The 21,745-nt window shown below is 34.4% G+C and overlaps 1 long non-coding RNA gene across 1 annotated transcript in view; it reads right to left on the bottom strand.

Moving 5' to 3' along the window:
* Positions 1-4,566: 4,566 nt before the first annotated feature.
* Positions 4,567-21,745, bottom strand: part of LOC105466277 (uncharacterized) — a 37,391-nt gene continuing 20,212 nt past the window's right edge. The window contains exons 2-3 of the long non-coding RNA XR_978074.2: positions 14,086-14,135; positions 4,567-4,688 (exon numbers count right to left, since the gene is read on the bottom strand). This is a non-coding gene — a long non-coding RNA (uncharacterized lncRNA). The remainder of the gene's footprint in view (positions 4,689-14,085; positions 14,136-21,745) is intronic.

The raw sequence follows: 21,745 nt of genomic DNA, 5'->3' as shown, positions 1-21,745 counted from the left end.
GCGCCACTGCACTCCAGCCTGGGCAACAGAGCAAGACTCCGTCTCAAAAAAAAAAAAAAACAAAAAAACTTTTGTTTATTATAACTTATTTTCTTAGATTTTTTTTCAATCTCTAATTTAGCAATGTCAATCTCTAAGGAGATTTCCATGCACATGTCTAGGGAAAGGAGTACTCAACTGAAGAATCCCAGGGACTTTCCATAGTTAATTTCATTTCATGTCTTTCCAGTGTCTGCAAAGCCAAAAGCAGGGGTTACTGGAAAGTGTCAAATTTAATATAATCATGATGTTTTTTCAGCATTTCAGCAGAATCTGAGAATTAAAAACTGTGTACATACATACACATATAGAAGCACACCACACATGAGAAACTATGAGAGAGGAAGTATGTTCTAAGCCTCTAATACTACTTAAAATGTAGTATAAGTAAATACATAAATAAATAAACTAATTTACAAATAAATACATTTATAAATAAATGAGTAAATCTATACTAGGTACAGCGTTGCTTTATTTGACTATTAGTTTTCTTCATCTCTCTGCAGACAAGGCTTGTGGTAACATGTTTAGCATCTATTATTTTAACAGGTTTTTCTACACATACCGGTAAATTCAGCAAATACAGTTTGGATATTGTTCCCACCCAAATCTCATGTTGAAACATAATCAACAGTGTTGGAGATGGGGCCTGGTGGAAAGTGGTTGGATCATGAGGTTGGATTTCTCATGAATGGTTTCAGCGCCATTCTTTTGGAACTGTCCTCACAATAGGGAGTGAATTCTCATGAGATCTGTTTGTTTACAAATGTGTGACACTTCCCTTTCTCCTGTTTCTGCCCATTTAAGACACCTGGTCGCCTTTGAATTCCACCATGACTGGAAATTTTCTGAGGCCTCCCTAGAAGGAGAAGTTGCTATGCTTCACCTACAGCTTGCAGAACTGTGAGCCAGGTAAAACCCTTTTATTTGCAAATTACCCAGTCTCAGGTATGTCTTTATTGCTATGTGAGAATGAACTAATATATAAGTAAACCGTCAAGCAAGACTATTTTTTTTTGTGAATATTAACATTGTTAATTAAATGAATATATTTAACTGATTATTTTGATAAGAGTTAAAAATTGTGAAATTGTTCATATAGGTTTATAGTGTTATCTGGAACACTTTCTACCTACACTTTTTGAATTTAAAATTATTTTCAAATTGCACATTTTTCTTAAAATGAATTATGCCATTCCAAATTGCTGTCAACCCACCTGGTTATTTCCTAGCAATCATTAACAATTGCATGTTGCTAGGCCATATTTATACTATTTAAAACCAAAAACTGTCTATTCCTCTATCCTGATGTCTAAACAAGCAATTGCACAAGAAAAACAGCAGTTTTGGAATTCCATTGAGTTTATCACACATAAGCTTTTTTGTCTTCTTTCACAGTTAGCATTTTTTGAAGCATCATATATATCTCATGGCATTTGGAAAAAGAGCTACTGTTGCTATATGGATCAGTGGTAGATAATGTGGCAACGGACAACCCAAACCTCTTTCAGTTTAGTTTAGTTAGAACAGTCCATGTATGCTCATTACATTTGGAAGGAAATATGTATGCAATCTCAATCTTATTACTTTGGTTTTCTCATCTTACCCTTTATTTATACTAAAATTTAAAATGTTCTATGAAGTATGGCAAACAAAGGTGTGACAAATTTGTAATGTATTTAGAAACAGTATTTTAAGGAGGCTCTTTCTTTTGGAACTTGTGTTTCTTTTTACAAAGAATTATTTTATCAATTCTTTCTAAATTAAGAGTGCCAGAATTTATAGTTGTCAAAATACACATTTGAAATGACTGTCTTTTTGAAGAAGCAATCCTTCCACTAACGGTTATAAATCCATCCTTTTTATGGTTCTCTAAATATTTCTGCACCAGTATTCTTTCAGGCAGAGAATGTTTATATTAAGCACTGATTAATGGAAAATATGAGTATGAATAAGAAAATCTTTTTAGAAGAATTTTTAAAAAAAATTTGAATGCTTACATGCTGTATAATACTTTTGTTATTTCACAGAAGTTATGTAATGAATAGTGGTATGTTGACAAACGAAATTAGAATCTGTGGCCTAGGGAGGAAACAATGAAAAGTATTGATGAAATCTACTTCAAAAATTTAAAATAAATTTTAATGGTATACAGACACATACCTACACACACACATGCACATTAAAATTAAGTTGATGTTGAGACAAATAAGACGACTTGTAAAGCTTAATTCTTGAATGCTGCTCTGTTTTGTGACATTACTGGTAACAAGTCACATCTTGTTGGAGATTTTAGATTAAAAATGATCTATTTTGTAATTCAGAGTATTACTGCAAGTCCATAAATTTGATTTTGTCTCCTTTTTATGTATAATGAACTGAGGTGCAGAAAGTTAATTGACATTTGTACCCAGTTATGCCATTAATTAGTGTGGTGGATTCAAACTCAAGTTTTTCAGCTCCCAAATTGTTATTTTAACTTTAATTAATTAGGGATTATCTCACAAAAGCCATTAAAATCTATAGCGCTTCATTTGTGTAAGAGCAGTCCCTAACCATTTTGGCACCAGAGACCAGTTTCTTAAAAAACAATTTTTCCATGAAACTGGGGGTGGGGCAGGGTGGTGATTTGGGGATGAAATTGTTCTACCTCAGATCATCAGGCATTATTAGTTGGATTCTCATTCTCATGTGGAGCACACAACCTAGATGACTCACATGTGCAGTTGACAATACGGTCTGTGTTCCTTTGAGAATCTAAGGCCACTGCTGATCTCACAGGAGGCGAAGCTTAGGTAGTAATGTTCACTTGCCTGTCACTCGCCTCCTGCTATGCGGCCTTATTCCTCACAGGTACCAAATCATGGCCCAGGGATTGGAGACCCCTGTTATATAAGACTGTATTCATGAATGTACACATATAGGTATCTAAATATAGTATTAACCTCAATTGTAGGAGACTATTATATGTAAATGGATAAACAGGTACAAAACTAAGAGCCTAAAATTCAATAGGGGATATAAAGAGAAACATGAAAATTAAAGCTAAAATAGTTCAGATCAGTAAGTGTATCATGATTTTGTTGAAGTATAATGAAAAGTTCCAAAATTATGCTAACCAGCCAGTATGATCCTGACCTTTAGGATTTCAGTGGAATTATTTTCTAGCTTTGATTGAAATTCGTCAAAGGGCGTTTGTATTTGTTTTAATTCTAGTCAAACCACCTCATAAAGGTTTGCTAAAAATTTCTAAAAAACTTACTAAGGTGCTTTGAAACTGCCAACATCTCTACAAATCCAATTATGGGGCATTAATGTAGTCTTACTGTTTTGAAAGTAGAGTTAATTGTAGGCATGTGTCTCAGGCTGATGTACATATATCAAACAAAAGTGTTGATCAACCCTTTTTTAATAGAAATTTCAATATTGTAAGTATGGAAAAAGTTACCTTTAATGCTTATAAACACAGAACAACAAGGATGCGGGCAGTTGAAATTGATCAAGTTTATTATGTTTCTTTCCTGTCACATTCTTCCAAGCATAAAATAGCACTTTTTGTTTTGTTTAAAAGCATCGTATCTATTTCCATTAAATTCAAACATTAAATTTATAAAATTCAGCTACATATTCAGAAGGAACGGATTTAAGGCAGTTACTGACTTCAGTTTAGCAAGTATTTTGGCATCCATAGCAGTTAGGATAGTTGAGAATGAAACTTATTTTAAAACTTTTCAATTTATATCTGAAACTGATAGCTAGTCTAGAAACATTGAAAAAATAAATTGAAGACTACTATACTGACTCATTATATAATAAAAAAGAATAACATCTAGTGAGGATAATAGGAGCCAAAGTGAGTTGAACTATATCGTGTATGTGTGAAAATGAAAATGACTATACTCATTTAAGATCCTATGTGTCATCTTGGTTGCAATCAATAACACTTGTTTATAGAAGGAGTAGCCTTTTGGGCTTTTTATTATAAGAATTATAAATCCAGATTTTTGTACCAAATGATGTCAGTGGCTCTTACATTACATGATGTAAGAAGATAATGCTCTTCTAAACATCTAGATTTCTGCCAGGTGTGGTTGCTCTTGCCTGTAATCCCGGCACTTTGGGAGGATGAGGTGGGTGGATCACGAGGTCCAAAATTCAAGACCAGCCTGGCCACGAGATCTGGAGTTTGAGACCAGCCTGACCAATATGGTGAAACTCCGTCTCTACTAAAAATACAAAAATTAGCCAGGTGTGGTGGTGCTCACCCATAGTACCAGCTACTTGGGAGACAGAGGCAGGAGAATCGCTTGAACCTGGGAGGCAGAGGTTGAAGTGAGCCGAGATCATGCCACTGCACTCCAGCCTGGGTGACAGAGTAAGACTCTGTCTAAAAAAAAAAAAAAAAAAAAATATATATATATATATATATAGAGAGAGAGAGAGAGAGAGAGAGACTTCCAAATGAAACAATAAAATACCAAAATATTGATCACTTTTGTTAAATAAGAAACACTTTTTAACTTTGTTCTCATACATGTTATATATTTATATACACAAATTCATAAATATACAAGTAAATTTTGATAGATAGTTGTCTTGAGACTTTCTTGTTTTTCTGCTCTGAAGTACTCCGTATTTTGAACACAATGCTGTAATTAAAAAAAAAAAAAAAGAATCTGAATCTCCAATACACGTATATTTATTTAATATCAATTTAGGTATTAATGCATGCTATGATATTAATCAGTAATATAAAGAGAGAAGTTAAATATAAGGCAAGGAAATAATTAGAAATATAATCTTAATATTTTCCTGCTTCCTATGGATCACCCAGCACACCTATCGGGAGGTGCACATCCACCTACTTTGAGGGCCACTGTTCTACACTAAAAGCACGTAAGTCTCCTAGTATCAATGTGTAACTCAGAGAGAATCTGCATCAGAATCAAAATAGTCTACTCTGGGTAATATTCTAAAATGATGCCTGGGCTCTTAAAGGGGGAGTTGGCTGTCCTTCACTGTTTGAAACAAAGTTTTGTTGAATTGACTGTTAAGGGTAATACAGAAGATTTTCTAATGTAAATGTAGCCCTCATCCTCTATTCTAGTCCTCTCATTCCACGGTCAATATTCCTCTCTTTGGGCAGTTTCCACTTGTAGAACATTCACATTTTTGTTGTTGGCATAAAAATCAACAACAACAATAAAACTTGGGCCAATGCACTGTATAGTAAGACTACGTAAGTACAGTGATTCCCTCAATATTATATAACAGCTGTCAGTCGAAATGTATAACTTTTCAATTGTATACTTTTATTTTCTTGACTAAGAAATATTTTCCCCATTTGGTTAGATTCATTTTGTAGTCTTAGTCAAGGTGTATGTCCCAAATTGTAAGAACAGATGAGATAAATTCCTAATTAAACTAAACATAAGGTCATAAAGTCATCTTAGATTTCTATTGCATAGCTCAGAGCATATTTTATGAGTGTGTCATAAGCAGTGGTTCTTAAATTGTAATATGCACATGATTCTGATTCAGTATTCTGCTTTCTAACAAGATCCCAGGTGACATAAATGTTGTTGGTTCATGGATCACAATTTGAGTTAGCGAGTTCCTCCTAAACAATGTTCACCAGCAGGTGTTGCATCTGTTTAGTAGAGGATTGTGTAGACAGGTGTATATGCTGTGGCACATAATATTCAGTACTGGTATAAAAGGTAAAATGTGTGTAAGGATTAATGTCTTATAAAATTGAGAAATTGATGAAGTGGGAATCCCAGTCTCAATGAAATCTTATTAAAAATTGATCAACTTAATAACTAGGCTGGGAACCCAGAGAAATGAGGTGATTTTAATGAGCATCCATTACAGTATAATATGTCTGTGACTTTTATTTTTATTTTTCATTGTTTTGGCTAATTTTAGTTACAGAATAAAGATAATAGGTTGAGCCTTCTTTTTCCAAACTGAGTATGTTACGAGGAAAAAAACAGATTTTTGGCAACTTCTTGTGGAATGTTATTTTCTCTATTAATAGCTAATGAGCTCACCAAAATAGATTTAATTTGACCATTTTACTTTACTAATTATATATATTGCCTATTTTATTTTTATTTTGAATAATATGAGAATCACTGTTATTGTTAGGGATACATGTCTATTGATAATTAAATCAATATTCAGAAATTGGGAATCATTTATTAACTACAACAGTATATGGAAAATTATAATCCATGGGTCCAATTCAGTTTGAAGCCTGCTTTTATAAAAGTAAAACTTATATAAAGTTTTACTGGACCAGAGCAGAGCCATGCCCATTTGTTTATATATTAATATCACCTATGGCTGCTTTCCCAATGTAATGGCAGAGTTGAATAGTTGCAACAGAAACCATCTGGCTTGCAAAGCCTTAGATATTTACTCTCTGGCCTTTACAGAAAAAGTTGTGTTTGCTCTAAACTCATATAAAATGTTTTTAAATAATAAAAATTTACTCTTTCCACATGCTGTTCTAAAACACTTTTTATGAATGAGAAAACTTAATGCTAGAAATAATAATATAATTGCAATCTTTTTTTCTTTTTTTTCTTTTTTCCTGTTTGAGGTACTATATTGTATAAGGTACTACTCTAAGTGTCTGTGCCAGTTTGTGATTCTTGAAGAGTCTGGATTACACCTTGGTCTTATATATTTTCTTCTAAGCAGATCATGTTTTTTTCTTTTCCTCTTATGAGTTTGCTAAAAAGAAAACTAAGAAGAAAACTAAGAGTTCCAACCACCCAGTACATTACGCAAGAGATGCAGCACTTTAAATACAAAGGGACTTGATTCAGCAGGACCACTACAGTTGTCAGCCAAAATAGAATGATGTATTTGGCAGTGATTTCAGCTACATGTTAGTGTTTCACCTGACACAGCAAGCCCATAGATTGTAGCCTTCAAAGGAATTTATGGGTTGACACTTTGCTATTGAGATAATGTAAGAAGACAAAGTCCATAACCCCAACAGTTGCTTTTTTTTTTTTTTTTTTTTTTTTTTGGTTCGTTGTATAATTTATGCAAAGTTAGAAGGCCCACAGTAGGAGGCAAACCATAATGTCTGGAAATTTTACTCTAGACAAATAAGGTCTCCTCCAGCAGGTATACACCAACCCTATCACTTAGCATACAGTATTAGAGACAGTGTGGAATTAGTATATAATGGCTATTATATCTACATGATTCCTCTTGTCTTCAATGTTCTTATGTGTAAAAAGATAAGTCCATTATATGTATATTATTTCCTATTGTCTTCAATATTCTTACATATATAAAGATAAGTAGCCCAGGCGCAGTGGCTCACTCCTGTAATCCCAGCACTTTGGGAGGCCAAGGCGGGTGGATTGCCTGAGGTCAGGATTTTGAGACCAGCCTGGCCAGAATAGTGAAACTCCGTCCCTACTAAAAATATAAAAAATTAGCTGGGCATAGTGTCAGGCACCTGTAATCCCAGCTACTCGGGAGGCTGAGGCAGGAGAATCAGTTGAACCCAGGAGGTGGAGGTTGCAGTGAGCCTAGATTGCACCATTGCACTCCAGCCTGGGCAACAAGAGCGAAACTCCATCGCTTAAAAAAAAAAAGATAAGTCTATTACATCTATATTATTTCCTCTTGTCTCTAGTATTCTTATGTATAAAAGGATAAGTACAAACTAGAGGTTATAGGGAACTTTGTAATACGATTTTTCGGAGAAGGTTTTAAAATAACAATGATATCCTGACTATTTTCAACTAATAAAAAATCAGAAAACTTGGGTGGTTTTAATGTGAGCTGAGATTTAAAGTCATTAGACTACATTATAAATAGCATGCAAATTTTCACAGGTCATGCCAAATGTGGTAACATTACTCCTCTGATTTTTATCTGGATGTTGGGGAAACAGTGAGTAGCAGGAATTAGGCAGCAAAAAACTTAGGTGTGTCCTGATGTCTTTTGCCTTTAGTAGGAACATACATAGACAAGACTCGAACACACACATATATTATTGCAATGGATAGAACAATAACACAGAAGTCTTATGGGAAATTCCACAGACGCATCTACTCAGCAGAATGTATGTGAACTGGTATATTTTGTTTGTTTAACACAATATTTAAACCAGTAGGTTTTATAGAAAAATTTAGATTTCCAACTTATCTTGAAAAATCTGCTAATACCAGATCTGTATTTCCACAGGGTAAGAGTTGTCAAGATCTGAGTAACAGCAGCTCATTTTGGAAGGGACATAATGTGTCTGAATTAACATGGTTCCCATCATTGTCTTTTATCTTCCCAACATCATAGTGGAGTATCAGTTGCCATTTATTGTTTTCCTTGTTCTATTATGGTAGAGTAACATTATCTGTACTATGTCTCTGTCACAAGAGAAAAGACAGAAGACAGACCCATAAGACTGTAGTTTTCAAGAAGAATGGGAATAAACATTTTTCTCTGTGGTGGTTCGCCTCACTCCTTTATTTTACTTGCAAGTGAACAATAGACATTTGTACCTGTGACCCAATCTAGAGCAAATATATTATTGTTCTTTATTATTTTATGATAAATTTCCCAATATTTCTTTGCTCTGAGATTAGAGGTTTTCCTTGGACAAATTCAGAGTAGCTATGCTTTCCACATACTTAGGATGGCAGACACTAAGCTTTTTAAAGACTGTGTATGCACACACATATTTGTATGTTAAGCATTTGAAACAAACCCTAGAGATTACCACTAGTCTTTTCTCTGTCATTTCATTCAGTCTTTACTATCATCTTACCCTTTTAATGATGTAGAAACTGAAGCTTCAGAATAAAGTAATTGACTCAAGGTCCCCAGAGTAACTGACTTAGGATAACTTGGAATAGTACTATGACTTTGGTCACTGTACATCTTCTTAAACTCTAGACTGTGTTGTCTCCATAACTTGAGAGGCTAAGTTATTTCACAAAGTTCAGACATAAAATCTCTTCTGGTTGGGCGCGGTGGCTCACGCCTGTAATCCCATCTCTGTGGGAGGCGGAGGAGGGAGGATCACGAGGTCAGGAGATCAAGACCATCTTGGCTAACATGGTGAAACCCCGTCTCAACTAAAAATACAAAAAATTAGCCAGGCGTGGTGGCGGACTCCCTAGTCCCAGCTACTCCGGAGGCTGAGGCAGGAGAATGGCGTGAACCCGGGAGGTGGAGCTTGCAGTGAGCCGAGATCGCGCCACTTCACTCCAGCCTGGGCGACAGAGCGAGGCTCCGTCTCAAAAAAAAAAAAAAAAAAAAAAAAAAAATCTCTTCTTACAGACACTCTCAAACTTAATGTACTGTGGTTTGGTATTATTATGCTAAAATTGTAAGTCCTTTTTTTACTCTAAATATAAACACCTATATTTTTATTATTTTCTGAATTTGTACTTTTGTGGTCACCTTGAGGAAGCTGGGATCAGTTCTGATGATATAAAAGCCATAGCCTGCATATGAACCTCAATGACACTTTTTCCTCCTTTGAGACACAATATAGAACATTACATTTTCTTCATAATTACTGAGTTTTCCCTCACACAGTTTTAAAAGTGAGATCTTTGAGGACTTATTTTTATTATTTTTGTGTCTGCTGAATCATTCATAGTATGTTTAACAGTATTGACTTTAATCAACTATTGGATTGCTTAAGAATAAAAGGGAAGGTAGAATGCATGTGTGAACTCTCCAAAATCTACTCAGTACAGAGAAAAATAAAAAGCCTTGCATGTGAGCTGGTGGTGGGAGGACCCTTATTTTATAAACTGGCAAGAAGCAATACTTTGTTAGCTCTGTCTTGTTTGTAATGCATCTTTCCTAATTAGAAATTGTATTGCCTGAGCTACTTCAGATAATATGGCATGAGTGGCTTTGATAAGACTATGTAAATTTTCCAGGGATGAGATTCAGTAGAGGAAATGTGAGGAAAGGCCTGGCTGCTGACAAGGTTTCCAACGGAACTCACCATGTTTCCTTTACAATCAGGCAGTGAGTGGCTGTGAATTTTAAAATTCAGTTACATACCATTCTATAATAGTTTTCAGACTAGGCTTCTCAGCCTGCTACATTGTAAAGTCATTTTGACAGCGTATTAGTTGGCTTCAGTCTTTGAACAGCAAGAAAACAAATGAAAGTTTCTAATTCAATTTTTAAACTCCAGACATAAATAGCAAAATATCTGGGACAGTTATCTCCATGAGAGGGATTTACCTTGCCCCGTGGTTATAGAAATAGCATCTAAACGCTGCTCAAAAGAGCCTTAGCAAGAGTAAAGTGAAACAATTATTTGATAGGGGTCGGGATGGGACAAGACACTATTTCAATTATCCTCTCATCTCTAGGTCATACCCAGACTTGAAATTTTGGCTGCAGAATGTGTACGCAGCATGGCTTTGTGCTATGATCTCTAGCAAGCTTTTGAACGCTTGTAATCTGTCCATGAGAATCTTCCTGAGGCTCAGCGTTAAGAACATCTCATAAAAAGAAATAGTTGCAAGGTGGTGTCACTCTTATTGGACTCACTCCTAAGCACTTGGTATTGTAACAGGTAGGAGTCTACCTTCCAGAGAGCATGCATTCAGGGTTTGCTTTTGTAATCTGAGTTTAGATCCTTCAGGCACTCAGCATGTTGGCAATCCCCTGTAAAACGGTATCAGCAGGGGACAAAGTGAAGTAAAGCGGATTGTATCTGACAGAGCTCCTTAAATAAGTTGTTCAATTGACGGGAGAGGTAGGAAGCCTTCCCAGGGTGATTAATTCGAATGACCTAAACTAGTTGATGTGTACTTTTAAATGATTTTTGTCTCTTATTATTTTCCTGAAGAATACTCAAAAATGCATTTTGTAGTTCGTATTTTGTAAAAGTTTAACCATTTGAAGCCTTACGTTGTGGAATAATTTTACCTAAAGGCAGCAGTTCTGAAAATTAAGGACACAGGAGAATATCCAGTGTCCCACTATGATGATTTTGTAGTCTGAGTTGGAACCTAGAAATTAGGGTTTTTAACAGGCACTTCAGGTATTTGTGATGCAAATAATTCAGTTAGATGACATTGAGAAGAAACGATAGAAACATCACATCCACTTGAGTCTTTCTTCCTTCTTACCTACATAGATTCACCTTTTGTCAGGCAATTGAAACAGATATTACTTTGGCCAAAGAAACAGGAAAATGCCAGCTAAGTTCCTTAGTGAAAAATGAAAAAAAAAAAAAATATCTAGAGCTCCCCTTTAGAAATTGTCTTAGAAAGTAGTTTTCAAAGTGCTAAAGAGAAAATTACCAAAGTATTTGCCTGTGCTTCTGTCACTGATTTGATCTAAACTTTGTTTTCAAGCTAGTGTAAAAATATTTCCTATTTTAAGAAAAATACCTATTAAAAACACTTCTCAATCACACCTTAGGACTCATGTAAATTTAATTTAAAAAAAACTGATTAAAGATCCATAAATCATGCTTGGATTTAGACCTAGTGGGAAATCATAGACATATATTTAATTTATCCTTCCTAAATTTTGCACTTCTGGTTCTATCTAAGATTCCTCAAAATCTGTAGTATTCCAAGGAAATTAATGTATAACAAAGTATAATACACTAAAGTTTACTTTAGTAAGGAAATACCTTCCAAATTATATTGAATATAGATTTTCAAGGTATTTAAAATTTTAGAGTTCAATAACAATCTTTTTAGCCCTGACACCATTAATAATTGTCCCTGTGTCACACCTTACAAATTTATTTAATCATGTGTTAACACTGTCTGCTGGTGCTAAACATGAGTCCTTAAGCTCAAAGCTAACAACATATCTTTGAAGAAATTCCACCTTTCTGTATATCCACTAATTATAACTCTAGTTTCAATGTTAAATGACATTTAGAGGGTAATATGAGATCATATAATTTAAAAATAATACAATTTCAATGATTTCTAGAAAAAATATTTCATATTTTCAAAGTATTGATCATTTTTTTCTTTTTTCTAAAGCTATAACTAAAGTTAGAAAAAGTAAGAGAAGGACAGATTGAAATAATATTCAAGTTAGTGGTTGAGATGACTTTTTTAAAAAAGATATTTTAATTGTATATCCTTATAGGGTACAAAATGATTTTTTGATATATGTTTACAATTTGGAATGATTAAATCACATTAATTAACAAATACATCATCTTGCATTCTTATTTTTATAGTGAAAACATTTAAAATTTACTAGTTAGCAATTTTATAATATACAATACAGTGCTCATTGCAGTATTATTCACAATAGCTAAGATTTGGAAGCAATCTAGGTATTCATCCATGGAAAAAGAAAATGTGGTATGTACACACACACACACACACACACACACACACACACACACAAATGGAATACTATTTATTCTTAAAGAATGAAATTCTATCATTTGTGACAAAATAGATGAGCCTGGATGATATTATGCTAACAGAAATAAGACAGGTACAGTCTCACTTACATGTATAATTTGACAAAGTTAAACTTACTAAAATAGAGTAGAATGATGGTTAAGAAAAGGGATGTTTAGGAAGGGAATAAGGAGAAATGTTGATCAAAAGGTACAAAGTTTCAGTTACAATAACCTTTTGCAATCTAGTGCACAGAATGGTGATTATAACAACTCATGCATTGTGATGACTCTTGATGTGTCACCTTGACTAACATACAGTCTCCAGTTACTTGATCACATGTTATCTGAGTATTGCTGAAAAAGGATTTTAGAGGTGTAATTAAAATATCTAATTACTTAACTTTTAGTGAGGCAAATTGTCCAGGTAATATGGATGTGCCTGATTTAATAAGCTGAAATAACTTGAAAGCAGGGCTGTGGCTTTTCTAAGAAAAGAGGAAAGTTCACCTGTGGATGATACCTTTAGTCCATGATGGTAGAGTTCTGTACTATTCATAATATTCCTTCCTGACTACTGGTCCTATTGATTTTGGATTTGCTTAACCAGCTTCCACAATCACAAAAAGCAATTCCTTGCAATAAATCTCATAACAGAAATATTTATATAAATAATAAATATGTGTGTGTGCATGTTTTTGTATGTGTGTGTGTACAGGACAGTATTGATATCAGACTACTATAAAACATTCTTAACAAAATTTCTATACCCTTAAACAATATAAAGTAGCTTTATCTGAGAACATTAGGTCAAAATCAATACTTACACATGGACCTGCCTATATTTATTTTAATTCATTTGTTTACTTATATTATGATTTTTCTAATGCCATTATTCTAGGATAAAATCCTTGTACAGATAGCACATTGTTTTATGTTCAATAGACAATAAATGAATAGAAAATTGAACTATTGACATATCCCTTTACCCAAGGAAAACTGAGTAAGTCCTAGAGTATTCTCCTAAAATGCTACTGGCAGCATTTATTACACAATTCATGGTAAGTTTCCTTCATGAGAACTAATTTCTGTTTCTGATTGAACAGTTAATAATATGGCCTCTAAAAATTTACCTTTTATGAATATATTATTCAGCAGTCAGTTATGGTTAAAATAAAATTATTTACCATTTTTAAAAGGGGTAAAATTGGTGTTAGAATAATTTTTGTACCTATGAGATTAACCTCCTCAGCTATATAGAATAACACATTTTTTTTGGTAATATATAATTTTGTTGATGGTATAGAAACACAGAAAGTAACTGATAATACTGGTTAACCTAAAGCAATTTGTCAAGAATCATATTATTGCACTGATTAGACCAACTACACTTTTCCGTCTTATAACTCAAGATGTTTTTACTATAATAAGTCCCTGGTCCCTGGAAATTATCCTTACACAATGTAACAAATTTTTCTTGTTAAAGCCCTCCTAATTTTGTGTATTTATGTAGAAGTAATAGTGTGACATGATGTACACATTTTTTACAAAAAGGGAATTTGCCATTGACAAACAATTTTTACACTACTTTGCAGATGTAAGTCTTCTATATTTCCTAGTAATGCCTAAAATGGTCTTATAATCATTTAACACTGACGTACCCATCAAAGTGCAGATATGCCAAGTTTAATCAGAGCCGATACTTTTCAACCTAAATATGAGATACAAAATATTGTGATTATCATAACAATAATTGCAAATGATAGTGTTACTATAACACTTACTTTATTACTTTTATTACTTACTTACTTTAACAGTTATATTACTTTTGCTGTAATATAAGCCCATCTAAACAGTCTTAAGTTGCTGGCTGCAAGGTTGCTGAACAACAAAATTGCCTTTATTTATTTACTAGCAGAAAGATATGACATTAGCTTGCAAAACTAAGACCTTTAGCTGGATTTAAATAAATTTTTTATGATAGGTCAAAATGAGGCCAAATGTTTATGGGTCCATCAGGTAAGGAAGTAATTTTTAAAAAAATACATAGACAAAAGCAACAACAGCCAACAAAAACAAACAAACAAATGAAAAACCCAGAGGACATGAGCATGTGAAAAGGATACTGGTACCAAAGAACAATCTGGAAAGATCTCCAAATGGCCAAAGCTGGCTTAATACGGGCAAAAAAATAATGAGAGCATTAGATTTTAATTCCTAAAATGATACATGAAATTGTACAATCTGACTAGTACTCTTCAAAACCCTCAAAGTCATGAAAAACAAAGATTGTGGAGCGGTCACAAATTGAGAGAGGCCAAAGAGACATGATAATTAAATGCAGTGTGGTATCCTGAGTACTATTCAGGAAGCTAAAAATGTGTATTAGTAGAAAAACTTGAGAAATCAAAATAAAGTCTGTAGTTAATAATACTGTGCCAATATTAATGCTAGATGTTCATAGAAAGGAAAGCTAAGTGACAAGTGTATGTGTATTGTCATTTTTACACCATGTTTTTAATTATGATAGTTAATTTTATGTGTCAACTCAGCTGGGCCACGGAATATTCATGATTGAACTTTTTTTTTTTTTTTTTTTGGTGTGTACCTGTGAGGGTGTTTCCAAAATATATTAACATTTAAATTGGTGAATTGAGTAAAGCTGATGGCCTTTCCCCTTTTGGGTAGTCATCCTCAAATTCCTTGAAGGCCTGAATAAAACAAAAAGATGAAGATTGATTTCACTTTCTGCTTGACTGTTGGGATGGGACATCCATGTTCTCCTGCCCTTGATACTGCTGATTCTTAGACCATCAGACTCAGATGGAAATCTACATTTTCGGTTCACTAGGCCTTGGGCCTTTGAACTATGCCACTATGAGCCTTCCTGGTCTGCAGTTTGTAGACAGCAGACCGTGGGACTTTGCAGTCGCCGTCAATCATGAGTCAATACTTTTAAACAATGTGTGTGTGTGTGTGTGTGTGTGTTGTGTGTGTGTGTTTATCCTATTGGCTCCTTCTCTGGTGAATCCTGACTAGTACAGTAACTATTTTGTGAATCTAGAAATAGTTACAAATAAAAGACTAAAAATTCAAAGAAAACTGATCAATTGTCTAGACAAGGTGAGGCAAACAGAACTATGAGATTTATTCTTGTGGATTGGCTGAATGAAAGAGCAAATATGCAGATATTATTAATAGTTATGCTATTTATATCATTTTTTCTAATTATTGCTCTTGCCAATTTTATCAATGACTGTGTTTGTATTCATTTCCAAAGTTTCATATTCTAAAATTTTAGTGAAACTATGGATATGGTAGAATCTGTTCAAACTGCTTGGTGGGATATTATTTTTATGTTGCTCATTGTTAATATAAATTATCAAATTAAAGATGAAATCCCCTCAACTAATATAGAATATATATTATCAACTGTGTTTCGGTAATATAAATCTTCAAATGTATTCCAGAAAAAAACTAGTTTATTCGAATTTATTAAGTATTAAATGACAAAAGAAGACTTTTCTGGTCTAATAAAATTAGAACACACTAGGTTCAACAAAGTTAAATCATTTACTTAATGATTTCTCTGAACACTTATAACAGTAATGTGTTTTGTGAATCTCTAAAAAGGTAAAACATAAACATTATTACAGAAACTTTTTCACTTTGTGACTCTCACAACTTATTAGGCTAATGTGGGGCGAAATGTTTGGAAATGCTCTGGCGAATCATATAATTTAATCGTGAACATATTTAGAATTTCATGTGCACTGAAAAAAATATAATTGTGAAAATATAAGTATCATGGAAAAAACCTATCATCAAGGGAAAGTGCAGCAGCTCAGTTCCCTAACTTTTGAATTTATTATTATCATTCTGACCATATTTTCTTCCATCAAGTTTCCCTCTACAACTTTACCTTCTATGCAATCATTCTTATTTGCGTATGCAGTGGGAGCAACCAAACCCCTACAAGGCACAGATGTTTATATTATTTATAGGTCATTCTTAAACTAAGTTCTCCTTTCCCTTCAGCTTTAGAAATTGTATTCTGATTTCTCTACTAACCAGAAAGTATATGGTTTATTTCTGCTACCACCACCAGCTGTCATTTTTTGTTTTTTAAAAAGTCAGAATCCTATTTATTGTAATAATTGAGATAATCATGGGGGAAAGCTTAAGCACTTAATTCAACTAGTTCTTGATATATTCTAGGTATCCTTACTCCAGAGATGAGATTGAGGAGGGCTTTCTTAGTAAACAGTGCAGTTCTGGTGCTGAAAGGAGTTTCATCCAATTCCATATAGAGGAAGCTCACTCCATCCTGTCCTCCCATTAAAGATATTGCATGAAGCAGCTATCTGAGGACCTTGAGAGGTAAATTTGGTTGTAGGTAGATTGAGATCTATGTAAAATATGAAATACTGTCAAATTGGTATTAAATGTTTTCTTCTAGTGTCTCTCAACCTAGACTCAAAGGCAGCCTCAAATCTCAGAGTGTACACTAAATGAGAACAGAAAAAGTCTCAGTAGAGTCCACCTCCTTCTATCCTACGGAGTGGGAATGGATGCTCTAAGAGTCAAACCATGTGAAGAAAATTCTGTAAAGATTTTTCGTCCTTTTTTTCTTCCATTCTCTCCTGAGCTAGCCCCAAGAAATCTTACGGTAGTTGTGAGTTGAAATCAGCATCTGCTGTTAGGCACTGAGATTCCAAAGAAAAATCCCTCTCTGTATCCAGCAGAGGTATGGGGAAGAAACACACACACACACACACACACACACACACACACACACACACACACACACACACCAGACTGCTATAGAATGGAAAATCTAAAGTCCCAGCCTCGTGGTTAGGAAATTGGGAAGAGAAGCCTTTAGGGAACCAGAAAATGTCAGGAAGCTTGCAGATTGGTGGAGGGCTCAAGAGAGCAATTTCATAAAGTCGTGAAGAAACTCCTGGGTTCACCTCAGAGCCCAATATGCGTAAATCTGACCCTAAACAGCATATGATAGGTCTTGAGAAGACAGCTACATGGTAGATCACCATGTAGCTGTACCCTTAGTTGGCACACTAAGGAATGAGCTGTACCCTTAGTTGGAACACTGAGTAGATCTGAATAGTACTTTTTTTTTTTTTAAATAGTATAGCATTATGAAAATGGAACTGACATCAAAACCACACACTAAGAAGGGACATGAGAGCTTGTTGGCTGAATCCAGTCTGACAGATTTTGTCCTTTAAAAACACATTGACAAAAGAACATTCCTTTTAGATTTAAACAAAGACCCAGAGTCTCATAACATAATATCCAAAATGTCTAACATACAATCCAAAATTTGCGGCACACAAAAACAAGGATAATTCCAACTCATAAGAAAAAAAAAAAATGATTGAAGATGGCAACAATGTTGGAACTGTCATAAAGGTCGTGAATGCTGCTATCATACCCATACTCTGAGAAGTAAGGGTAAATCCTCTTGAAAGAAATAGAAAGAGGGCCGGGTGCGGTGGCTCAAGCCTGTAATCCCAGCACTTTGGGAGGCTGAGATGGGAGGATCACAAGGTCAGGAGATCAAGACCATCCTTGCTAAGACAGTGAAACCCCGTCTCTACTAAAAAATACAAAAAAACTAGCCGGGCGAGGTGGCAGGCACCTGTAGTCCCAGGAGCTTGCAGTGAGCCGAGATCGCGCCACTGCACTCCAGCCTGGGTGACAGAGCGAGACTCCGTCTCAAAAAAAAAAAAAAAAAAAAAGAGAGAAAAAAACTCAGAAAAGAATTAGATAATATAAGTTTTTTAAAAAATAGTAACATTAGAACCAAAAACATATTTACAATAGTGAAAAATTCATTGGAGTTAAACAGCGAATGGAGGTCAAAATAAAGAGTCAATGAAGTTGAAAATAAATAAAAAAAATTATATAAACTGAACAGAGAGGGAAAAATAAAAAAAAATAATAATAATTAACAGAACCTAGGGAACTGTGGGACAATACAAGCAACGTCTAACATTTCTGTAACTAGGGTCCCAGGAGTGAGGGAAAGTGCATGATGCTGAAGAAATATATGTATGTGAAGGAACAGTGAGTAAAAACATGTCAGTTTTTGTAAAAGACAGAAGCTTATTCAAGAAGATCAGGGAACTAAAGCAGAATAAATTCAAAAAAATTCTGCCCAGGTGACAGATAATAATTAGAGTACTAAAAAGCAAATACAAGAAAAAAATATTAAAATAAATTACAAAGAAAGGATGCATTCAATCTATAGAGAAACAATGGTTCAAATAATTGTGGATTTTTCATCAGAAACCATGGAGGCATGAAGAAAGTGAATCAACATTTTTAAAATGCTGGAAAAAAATCGTTTCAGAATGTATGTACAGGGAAACAAAAAATAAAAAAAAAGACATATAGTTAAAAAGAAAAAAAAACTGTAAGAAATGAAAATGGAATAGTAAAAAATGTTAAATATACTTAAAAAGCAGAAATAGGAGACAAAAAAGACTCATATCTTCCAAAAGATAGCAAGAAAAAGAAAAGAGAAAGACAAAATATAAGGAACAGACAGAAAACAAATCATAAAGTGAAAGACCTAAATACAATTATAGTCATGTGTTGCTTAATGATGGGATATGTTCTGAGAAATTCATTGTTAGGCAATTTTGTTGCTGTGCAAACATCATAGAGTTTCCTTACACAAACCTAATTGGTGTGGCCTGCTATCCACTTACACTATACAGGATAGCCTATTACTTCTAGGCAACAAACCAGCACAACCTGTTACTGTACTGAATACTGCAGGCAGCTGTAATACAATGGTAAGTATTTGTGCATCTAAACATATCTAAACATTAAAAAGGCACAGTAAATATACAGTATAAAAGATAACAAAATGGTACACCTGTATAGGGTACTTGTAAGGAATGGAGCTTGTAGAACTAGTTGTTCCGGGTGACTCAGGGAGTGAGTGGAGAGTGAATGTGAAAGGCTAAGACATTACTCTGCACTGCTGTGGACTTTATAAACACTCTACACTTGGGCTACACTAAATTTATTTTTAAAAATTTCTTGCTTGAATAATAAGTTAACCTTAGCCTATAGTAATTTCTTACTTTATCAACTTTGTTTTGTTTCAGCTTTCGACTCTTACTTGTAATAACACTTAGCTTAAAAGACAAACACATTGTACAGCTGTACAAAAAAAAAAAGTTTCTTTCTGAATTTTCTTATTCTTCCATTTTAATGGAATTTAATTTTTTTTTTTTTTTTTTTTTTTTTTTGCTTTTTACATTTTAAACTATTTCTTGTTAAAATGAAATCACAAAGACACCCATTATCTTAGGCCTACAAACAGTCAGGATCATCAGTATCCCTGTCTTTCACCTCTACATCTTGTCCCACTGGAAGGTCTTCACAGGTAATAACACACTTGAAGCTGTCACCTCCTATGATAACAATGCCTTCTTTTGGAGTACTTCTTGCAGAACCTGCCTAAGGCTGTTTTCCAGTTTACAATTTATAAGTAGAAGGAGTACACTCTAAAATAACAACAAAAAGTATGGTATCATAATACATAAGTCAGTAAAACAGTCATTATGATCACTGTCAAGTATTATGTATACATAAAATTGTATGTGCTGTGTTTTTATATGACTGGCAATACAATAGGTTGCTTACAACAGCGTGACCAAGAACACATAACTGTTGCACTATGACATTACAATGGTTATGACATCATTAGACAGGAAGTTTTCAGCTACGTTAGAAACTTATGGAACCATCATTACATATGAGATTCATCTTTAATGAAAACATTGTTATGAGACTCAGAACTGTATATATATATGATTGCATTATATGCAAATAGTCTAAAACTCTAATTAAATAATGAAAAAAATGGCAAGTGAAGAGAATTTGTCACCAGCAGAGTGACTGTGAAAGTAATGTGAAAGCAAATTCTTCTTATGGAAGTGAAATAGACCAGTGAAATAGATCTATATTTCACTGTTATCTAACATAATTCAAGGCTGGACTTGAGTACGGAACTAGAGAAAGCTGATGGAATGCCAAGCACTAACGTGCAGAGGACCTAGACGCACACAGTGGCTATGTTATGCCTGGCTGCGGTCACCTTCTTCTGAGAACAAGATATAAATGATTAAACTGTATTTGAAGGATGAATTTATCCCCTAGGGAGCAAGCTTCCAGATCAGGCTTGAGATGCTAGACTTCAGAGTAAAAGGACTTGTGTCAGATGGTCTCTAGAAATATGGAAGACTAAGATTTAGAAATAGAATAAACAAAATAACTTAAAAAAGAAAAAAAAAAAACCCTCTCCTAGGATCCTCTGTGTACAACAGAAACAAAAACATTTTCCAGTTTAACACATTTCTGACTGAAAGTCATTGTAGGGTTGAACCTTAAGGAAAAGTAAATTTAAACTTTCTTTGCATAGTATTTTATCTTTCTTCATAGGGTTAGAGGTGGGGACTAGAAAACATGATAGAGTTTTGAATTAATATTATTAAAGAGGCAATATTTCACATTTTAAAATGGCCTGAAACATTCCACTGTTCATTTTGCTGACAGGTGATATACTCTAGAGAATCAAGCAAGGAATCAAGCATATGTTTATTATGCTTAGTCATAATAAGCATATATGCTGTGGGTCTGGTGACTCATGAACATGTCAAGCAGGCCATGTTCTTTAGCAGTTTCTGGTCTGGTCCTGATTTAGTAATCTTGCAGTGGAACTTAGGCACATAGCTAGGAATTGGGTACCACTTCCCTGTAACCTAGCCTACACCCCTTTGCCCACTCTCAAGCCAATCGGTCTGTTCGTCTCAGTGCCCTTAGAAGGTGATGTTTTGGGCTGCGCCCAGTCACTCACGTCTGTAATCCCAGACATGGGATTTGGATTGTTAGAGGAAATAAATTTGGACCGTTAGAGGAAAAAATGAAGAGGAAGGAAGGAAAGGAAGAAGGAAGAGGAAGGAAGGAAGGAAGGAAGGAAGGAAGGAAGGAAGGAAGGAAGGAAGGAAGGAAGGAAGGGAGGGAGGGAGGGAGGGAGGGAGGGAGGGAGGGAGGGAGGGAGGGAAAAGAAAGAAAAGAAAGAAATCAAAGAAAGAAAGAGAAAGGAAGGAAGGAAGGAAGGAAGGAAGGAAGGAAGGAAGGAAGGAAGGAAGGAAGGAAGGAAGGAAGGAGAAAGAGAAAGAAAGAGAAAGAAAGAGAGAAGGAGAGAAAGAGAAGGAAAGAAGGAAGGAAGAAAAAGAAAGGACGAAGGGAGGAAGTATGGGCGTTAGAAAGCACAAATAT

This window comes from Macaca nemestrina, chromosome 5 (assembly GCF_043159975.1).
Source record: "Macaca nemestrina isolate mMacNem1 chromosome 5, mMacNem.hap1, whole genome shotgun sequence".
Lineage (NCBI taxonomy): Eukaryota > Metazoa > Chordata > Mammalia > Primates > Cercopithecidae > Macaca > Macaca nemestrina.
Note: the sequence above shows the minus strand (reverse complement) of the source record. Positions and strands in the feature narration are given on the sequence as shown.